This window comes from Sparus aurata, chromosome 2, assembly GCF_900880675.1.
Source record: "Sparus aurata chromosome 2, fSpaAur1.1, whole genome shotgun sequence".
Classification (NCBI taxonomy): domain Eukaryota; kingdom Metazoa; phylum Chordata; class Actinopteri; order Spariformes; family Sparidae; genus Sparus; species Sparus aurata.
This window is the reverse complement of record NC_044188.1, coordinates 25830161-25837727: the sequence shown is the minus strand read 5'-3', so window position 1 is coordinate 25837727 and position 7567 is coordinate 25830161. Positions and strand designations below refer to the sequence as shown.

Sequence of the window (7567 nt, the reverse complement as noted above, 5' to 3'; positions counted from 1 at the left end):
AGATGAAGTGGACGTGTGAGTCTGATGACGCACATGAATGTGGCAGAGTTGGTGTGAAGAGGGAACCTTTCTTGTTCTCAAATATCACATGTAGACTGAATAAAAAGGAACAAACTTGTGACTGATCTTTTCATGGGATTCAAAATAGCTGACGCCAGTCAGACTGTTCAGTGAGAGGTGAAGAAGACTGAACAGAGGAGCAGGTGGTAGAAGAAAAGAATAAAAGAGAGGAAACGTTGAGATAAAGATGACAAAACACTTTTTATCAATAAAAGCCTGGAAATGATCACTTATTCTCCTTATTCTTGCACCAATTAAATATGATAGGGAAATCATCAAAAGCCCAACGGCACAAAGCCTTTTATATATAAACTGCAATAAAAGAAAAGAAAAGATGAATCACTTTGATTCATGATGATGATCTTCACACCTGGAGGCGTTACATAAATGTAATAACCAGTGAGACTTCTGAACAGATTCAGTCAAACATAAACAAACAGCTGTGATGGTTCCTGTTTTAAAGTCTCCTGATCTGCTGCAGCAGACAGCAGGACAGAGACAATGACACCACTGGAGGACACGTGAAGTTTTGTCCTGTTTGAAGGACAGAAGATGGAGGTCAGTCTGTGTGTGGTTGCTCTGTCTGTGGAGTCTGGTGGAGAAGAGACAGAGAGAGCTGAGCTCCACCCAACAGGACACAAGAGAGCAGCTGCAGCCCTCTGGCTCTGACAGAAGACAGGCTGGGAGGGAGGACAGGTCTCCTGCTCTGGATCAGCTGCAGGACTACATGGAAACATGTGAGAGGACAGGACCAAGGACCGGACACTGAGGGGACACACATCATCCCTCTGGGTTACCAAGAGGACAAACACTGACTTCACAGAGTCACACAGTTCACATCATGTGAGGATGTGGTCTTCATTTAGACTGAGGACTGCAGGGGCCCAGAAACTTTGAGGTGAGATTTCTCCACATTGTCTCAGTGAAATGTAACTGACTGTGTCCCTGTGATGGAGTAAGACATCGGGAAGAAGAGGAAGACAATGATGAACGTATCTATGCAGGAATTGATCTGACATAATGTCAGCGTCTTTTTCAATAAATTCCATTTCATTTGACCCATTGACTCAAGATCAATGCAATAATGGCTTTGATTACTAGTTAAATGAGACACACCTGTTTTTATTGGATTTTGGTGGAATTTCATTTAGATGTAGATTTTTGATTCAGATTAAACATTGACATTTTATTTTTAAACGTAAGTAAATATCACAAAGTTCACAAATATTGCTGTCAAGCTGGTCAAAAGTAACATTAAAAAATTCACACGTTTTTTGAACGGATTATCAGATGATTCAAAGATAATTTTCGACATTATGAGCGATCATCAGCTCACCATCTCCTGGGCCACAGTGTTCATCAGCTCAGCAGACGTGTTGTGATCTGATAGGATCAGACAGGTGAGAGACACACAGGATGAAACACTGCTCTGCTCCACTGAGGGTAGCTGGTCTGGAAACAGTCCCTACAGATACCTGCTGTGTGGACCTCCTGAGCACTAACAGAGACACACAGACGTGTGCAGTAGTTCCTCTTGTCCATCTTGTCTTCAAGGTTAAAATCAAAGATAATTCATGAGCTCAGAAAACAACACATGAACATGAACAAGGATTCCTAAAATGCTCTGAATGAGATCATAACATTTCTCTCCCTCCTCCTCCTGACCCCGTCTCCCTTCTCATCCAGTTTATTCAGCATTAATACACACTAATGCAAATGCAGCATGAAGCGAAGATGCTCATATTGTTCTTTGTCAGTCTGCTCACACTCCTACACACTGTCCTCACTGCTGCTCTGTCTCCATCAAATCACTCCACGTCACTTTGTTCCTCCCTCCAAACATGACTTTGATAATTCATTTCTGTACAATGATTTGTCACCAAACTAACACACTGGTTGTATGAGCAGTGGTGTGTGAGCGTTGTGTAAGGAGTGTGTGAAGTGTGGAGGCGAGCGTCGCAGTGACTGACGTCTCCTCTCTGCTTGGTTCCACTCAGCTGCCTGTCACTGACTCTTCATCACAAAGTGTCGGAGGTTACAGATCCATTTACTGAAGCTGTAACAGTCCACATTAGGACAAACAGGGAGAGCTGTGCAACAGATGAAGAAGAGAGTCAACAACCTGAGAAAGCAGAGAGTCATCGCTCTGATCCTTCAAACCTCCCTGAACTGAACAAGTCAACAGGCCGAGTGATGAAACTCTGTCTCACTTGAATGTGTCACTGGAAAAGTTCCAGAGCTTTGAGTGAATGTGAGAGGACTTCTTATGGACTGACAGGGACACAGAAACACTTGACAGTCATTTGTACCTGCAGCCAGCAGACAAACACTCCTCAGAAGGCCTCTTCACCTCGCTCTGACAAAGAGATGCAGCCCGCTTCAGCCTCTGTACAACTCTGAAGAACAAATGATGGGAACACTGCTGTGATGGAGGTCCACTCAGCTGATTACAAGATCTACTCAAGATCTACATCTACTATGTGGAGTGGAGTGTTTTCAAGGAGTATACTTTGAACCTGAGGCTGATGTTGTTGTTGGTGTCGTCACGTTGCTGGTGCTGTTGTTTGTTTGTGTGTGTGTGTGTGTGTTGTGTGTGTGTGTGTGTGTGTGTGTGTGTGTGTGTGTGTGTGTGTGTGTGTGTGTGTGTGTGTGTGTGTGTGTGTGTGTGTGTGTTTCTTGGTGTCTCACCTTTATCTACACTACAGTGTTGACACAGTTGATGGTTCCTTATCTGGTTAAAGTTTATGTCTTTAAATGTGTTTGAGCTTCAGCTGCTGCTGTCCTGACAAATCACAGTGTGACACATTTTATTAAACAAAGCTTGTTTCAGCTTTATGAGTAAACATACTGGACTATATCTTTGCTTGCTGGATAGTCTGTGTGACACGACAGTCAGCCTCCAGTTCTATAGTCCAGCTGTAAAGTTATCTGAGCCACTGAAGGAAAGTGATGGAGCAGTGGTGTTACTGCTGCCACTGTACAGAGGAGAGCCCTGGAAGGTTGAATGGGCTCGTCATGGCTGAGCATTAGCATGCAGATTGCAGTGAGCTGAGCTGACAGGATGAGTGGCTCAGCCAATAAAGCCATGTTTGAGAGTGAAGGCTGCTCTTAACAACTTAAAGCTCTCTGGCAGCGTTAGAACTGGGAGTCAAATAATGGAAGTTAAACAGGGTAAGATAAAATGACTCAGCTCGTGCGTTAATGTTTCTACTGATGTTCTCAAACTGAACGTGTGTGTGTGTGCATGTAAGGGAGAGATGGTGTACAGGAATATGAGTGTGTGTGTGTGTGAATGGAGGCTAATGCAGGCCATGTCACACACACACACACACACACACACACACACACACACACACACTCTGGATCTTTTCCACGTGGTTAAAAACACACCTTGTTATTGTGAGCTACTTTCGGAAAGTATGAAGGATCTCCATGTGCTGGTGGAAGTGTTGCCATGGTTACTGCTTGGCTGTCACAAGCTGTCAACATGAGAATCTTCCTCATCTCTACCATCACAGATGTGACTGTGTGTGACATGAAGCTACAGAGAGCTGCATTTCTTAGCTGGTTCTGGAGGAACGTCTACAATGAGAGAAGTCACAGGTGTAATTAATAACATTAACGATGGCTGCACCTCAGTGGAGCACGACTCTCGTTAGTGTTATCAGCGACACCTGTGGTTTTTAAAGGACAGGTTCAAATGTGAAACAAGGCCTGTAGGAACATTCATCGACTGAAGTCACTGACAGCACAGACGTCAGTACTCACTTCAGTACAGACTCCTGATATAACAATTGCAGCGGTCCACTCGGTGCTTCTTATTCTCTCCGTTTGTCTCTGTGTCCCTCTGTCCACTGTTGTCTCTGCACTCCTTCACTGTGAGCGCTGCCTGCAGCTCTGTCCTCCTGCATGCTGGGTCACACAGTGCTGTGGAAGTGCTGTGTGAGCTCCCAGAGCTCCCAGCAGTACAGGATGTCATTATGCAGCAGACAGGACCCAGTTCACACTCACACCAGCACATCTGTCCTGCTGCCACCAACCACAGCTGGAAGATACAAACTACACAACACTTTTGTTTTTCCTCCTATTTTTCACAAATTGAAATGAAATAATTTCACACACAAAATAATTATATCTCTCAGAGTACAAATTAGCTGAAAGCCTTGTTAGTGATCACTTCAAGATAATCCATCCACCCGACAGGTGTGGCAAATAGAGATGCTGATTAAACAACATGATTAGTGTACAGGTGTGCTTTAGACTGTTTATAATAAAAAGACACTCTAACATGCAAAGTTTTATCACACAATGACACAACTGTCACAAGTTTTGAGGGATCATGTAATTGGCGTGCTGGCTGCAGAATATCCACCAGAGCTGTTACCCATCAGTTGAATTAAAAAACAGGAGACATCCCATGAACACCAGAGCTTCTCTGCTGTGTGCAGCTGATACAGAACAAACCACAGTGGTGCATAAAATCAATAATCCTGTTTATTTAATTTGACCCATTATTTGAACGTTTATTCCACTATGAAAAGCCATCTCAAAGTTCCATAAGCCACAATCCACAACCTGATCAACTGTATGCTGCATGCAAACAAGATGTGTCGCACTGCACCAGACAAATGGTGGTCACACCACACACTGACACTTGTTCTTTTGGGAATCAGCAGGAGCACTCATTAGATTTAATAACATGTGAGAGCAGTTTAGAGTTTCGTTTGGTTACTGTGAACAGTGATGGTGGTGGTTATGATTGAAGTTAAGACAAACACACACCAGGAGGACAGTTTCTTTCCATGTGATACTGATAGTTACTGATCTATTCTGCAGACATTACATGTCTGTCTTGGGAGAGGTCTTCTTCTGTTGCTATTCATGAGGTTCTTACTTGGGGCAAATTACAGTTGGTGATATCTGCGTTGTAAATAACATGACCTGAAAGAGTCATTGGCTCTGAGTAAAAACAAGTCTCTCTCTCCAGTGTTCCAGTCTGAGGATTTCTCTATAAAATCTGAGCATCCAGTATCTGCTGCAGTCTGACAACACAAAGCCTCACCTGTCAGCTACAACACGAGGAAACACTCTGCTGGTAACAAGGCTAACAGGTATCTGCTGCTGTGAGAGGAACTGAGAGAGCTAACAAGCTAATCTGAATAATGAAGAATCAACATGGTCACACTCAGACACCTGAGACACACCTGATACTTGCTCCCACTTTAGACCCTGTTTTATTTTCTTCAAGCTTCCTCCGACCTGTTTTCAAAGACATGTAACCTGAATCTTCTGGAGGAAATCTGCTGAAACTGAGCTTCAGAGAGACCTTTTCTTTCTTACCATCAGGATTCTTCTTGGTTGTTTGTACTTCTCTGTAGAAGTTATTGGCTGAAAATCCAACTTCACAGGACCCAGTTCCCCACAGGCTGCTGTCAGATCTGTGTTTTAATGATTCATATTAACTTCCCTCCCAGTCTGAAGGTGATTTTTATCAAGTAGCAATGAAACATAAACACAAAATGTTATTTTAAATGTCATAAACAGTAAATAGTTTAAAGTACACTCGACTCACAGAACAGTAACATGTTGTTTCCACAGCAGGTATTTTTTAGCATCGCAGCAGAAACAGCACAGGTGTAATTAATGACATCACTAACGGCTGCATCCCATTCAGGTGAGTCAGGTGCTGCTGTACTGCTGACTGACGCTCACTGGAACTGAGCCATTGCTAACTCACCGAGTGACACCTGAGCTTTTTCTGCTTTGACACAGAAATGATGAAACTGGAACTTCTTTAGACATTTTGTTTTTTAATCATGGAGCTGTTGTTGGCAGATCTGAGATGCTTCAACAGTGAACAGGTGAAAGTCCACCTGACCACCTGGGAAAGAGGACGGGACTCATTTTAAACCAAACTATTAAACATCTGCTAAAATCTGCTCTGACAAACGTTGAATCTACAGCGTTTATCGTACATACAATTATTCAAAAGCAAAGATTGCAGCGGCACGTCAGGATTCTTATCAATATTTATTAAACACACACTGTTAATTGGAAAGCAAACAAGACTGGCAACAGATCCCAGAGCAGCGAGTGAGCCGGCAGTCAGTGAAGCACACAGCTGTCCAGCAGCACTGCGGAGCTCACAGCAGGGAGCTGGAAATAATGCCTCCATGCATGAACAAGTCCAGTGGTGGCCGACGTTTCTCTGCTGTGCAGTCGTCACTGTGAGGATTAATGCTGCTCAACAGAGCCGCCTGGACAAGAGCGGCATTTACATGTTTGAGAGAGAGAGGGAAGAGGAAGAGGAAGAGGAGGAAGAGGAAGAAGAGGAGGGATTTCCTTCAGTTCATATCTCATTTCATATTCAAACGGACTCAGTGTGGTTTACATGAAACAGCAGACCACAAAAAGGATTAAACCCAGCTGACATTAAATATTTATCGATCCCCGACTCTTCCACTAAAACTCACACACAAGTAATCTTTCACAAACAACACACACACAGAAGAAGCCGGTCAAAAGCCGAGGAGAGCAGCAGCAGTTTAATGTTTCTATTAAATGAGGTCCACACTGGGGCACATCTGAGGTCATCTGGCTGCTGCTCCAGAGACTGCAGCATTAAAGGTAAAAGAAGCTTCCCCACACTTCACTTTAATCCTGAAACAGGCCTGTGTGAGATGACCTGAGAGACCCAGAGGCTCATAAGCACTGAGCAGGTCTGAGAGGTGTTGTAGGGCGAGAGCAGTTAGTGATTTAAAAACAAGACGCAGAGCCTTGGAGTCGATACTGGAGTCTTCTAGAAGCAGATAAAGTGATCAGAGAGCTGAGGTTTGTTCAAGAGGCTCCTGACCTCAAAATGGTTGCAGGTTCGATTCCCGCTCGTGTTCAGTCGTCGCCAGACTCCTCTTTAGTCTGTACAGTCAGTGTTAGTCAGAGGCAGCAGGGAGCCCTCCTGCACTCAGGACAACATCCATCTCCAGAGAAACTACAACAAGTTGTCAGATGAGATATTTTTGTCTCCAATAAAACACAGGCTGTAAAATAGCAGGAGAGCAGTTTTATGGCAGAAGAAGAAATGATAACAGCGTTGATGTGTCCAGACTGCTGAGAGTCTCCTCTGTGCTGGTAAAGACAATAACCTGACACATGATCCACTTCTCTGAGACTCTCCACCTCTTTAGAAACAACGTCACAGTCCCTCTCTGCTCCACACAGACTGACAGAGGATTCAGAGGGAGGACTTATTGGAGCTACACATCGTAGAAATAGAGATGTTCATTTCTTTGATGGTTTTTAAAATTGCCTCAGATTGCTGGTGGCTAAACTCATTATAAAGTTAGCTAGCCAGCAGCTATGGTACTTTACAGAAGTGAACAAATGAACGAGTCATGAATGGATCCCCTTCTATCAAACAGCTGCAGAGAATCAACTGATTACAGATCAGTCTAATCACAATGTTCATTACTACAGACCTGCAGATTCATTCAGTATTTAGGTGTACTAT

General features: G+C 43.7%; 1 long non-coding RNA gene across 1 annotated transcript; it reads right to left on the bottom strand.

The window, feature by feature from the left end:
* Positions 1-533: 533 nt before the first annotated feature.
* LOC115594769 (uncharacterized) lies at positions 534-3887 on the bottom strand. The gene is made up of 2 exons (XR_003986551.1): positions 3829-3887; positions 534-825 (listed from the first exon to the last, which is right to left on the bottom strand). It is a non-coding gene; the product is annotated as an uncharacterized LOC115594769 (long non-coding RNA).
* Positions 3888-7567: the final 3680 nt, after the last annotated feature.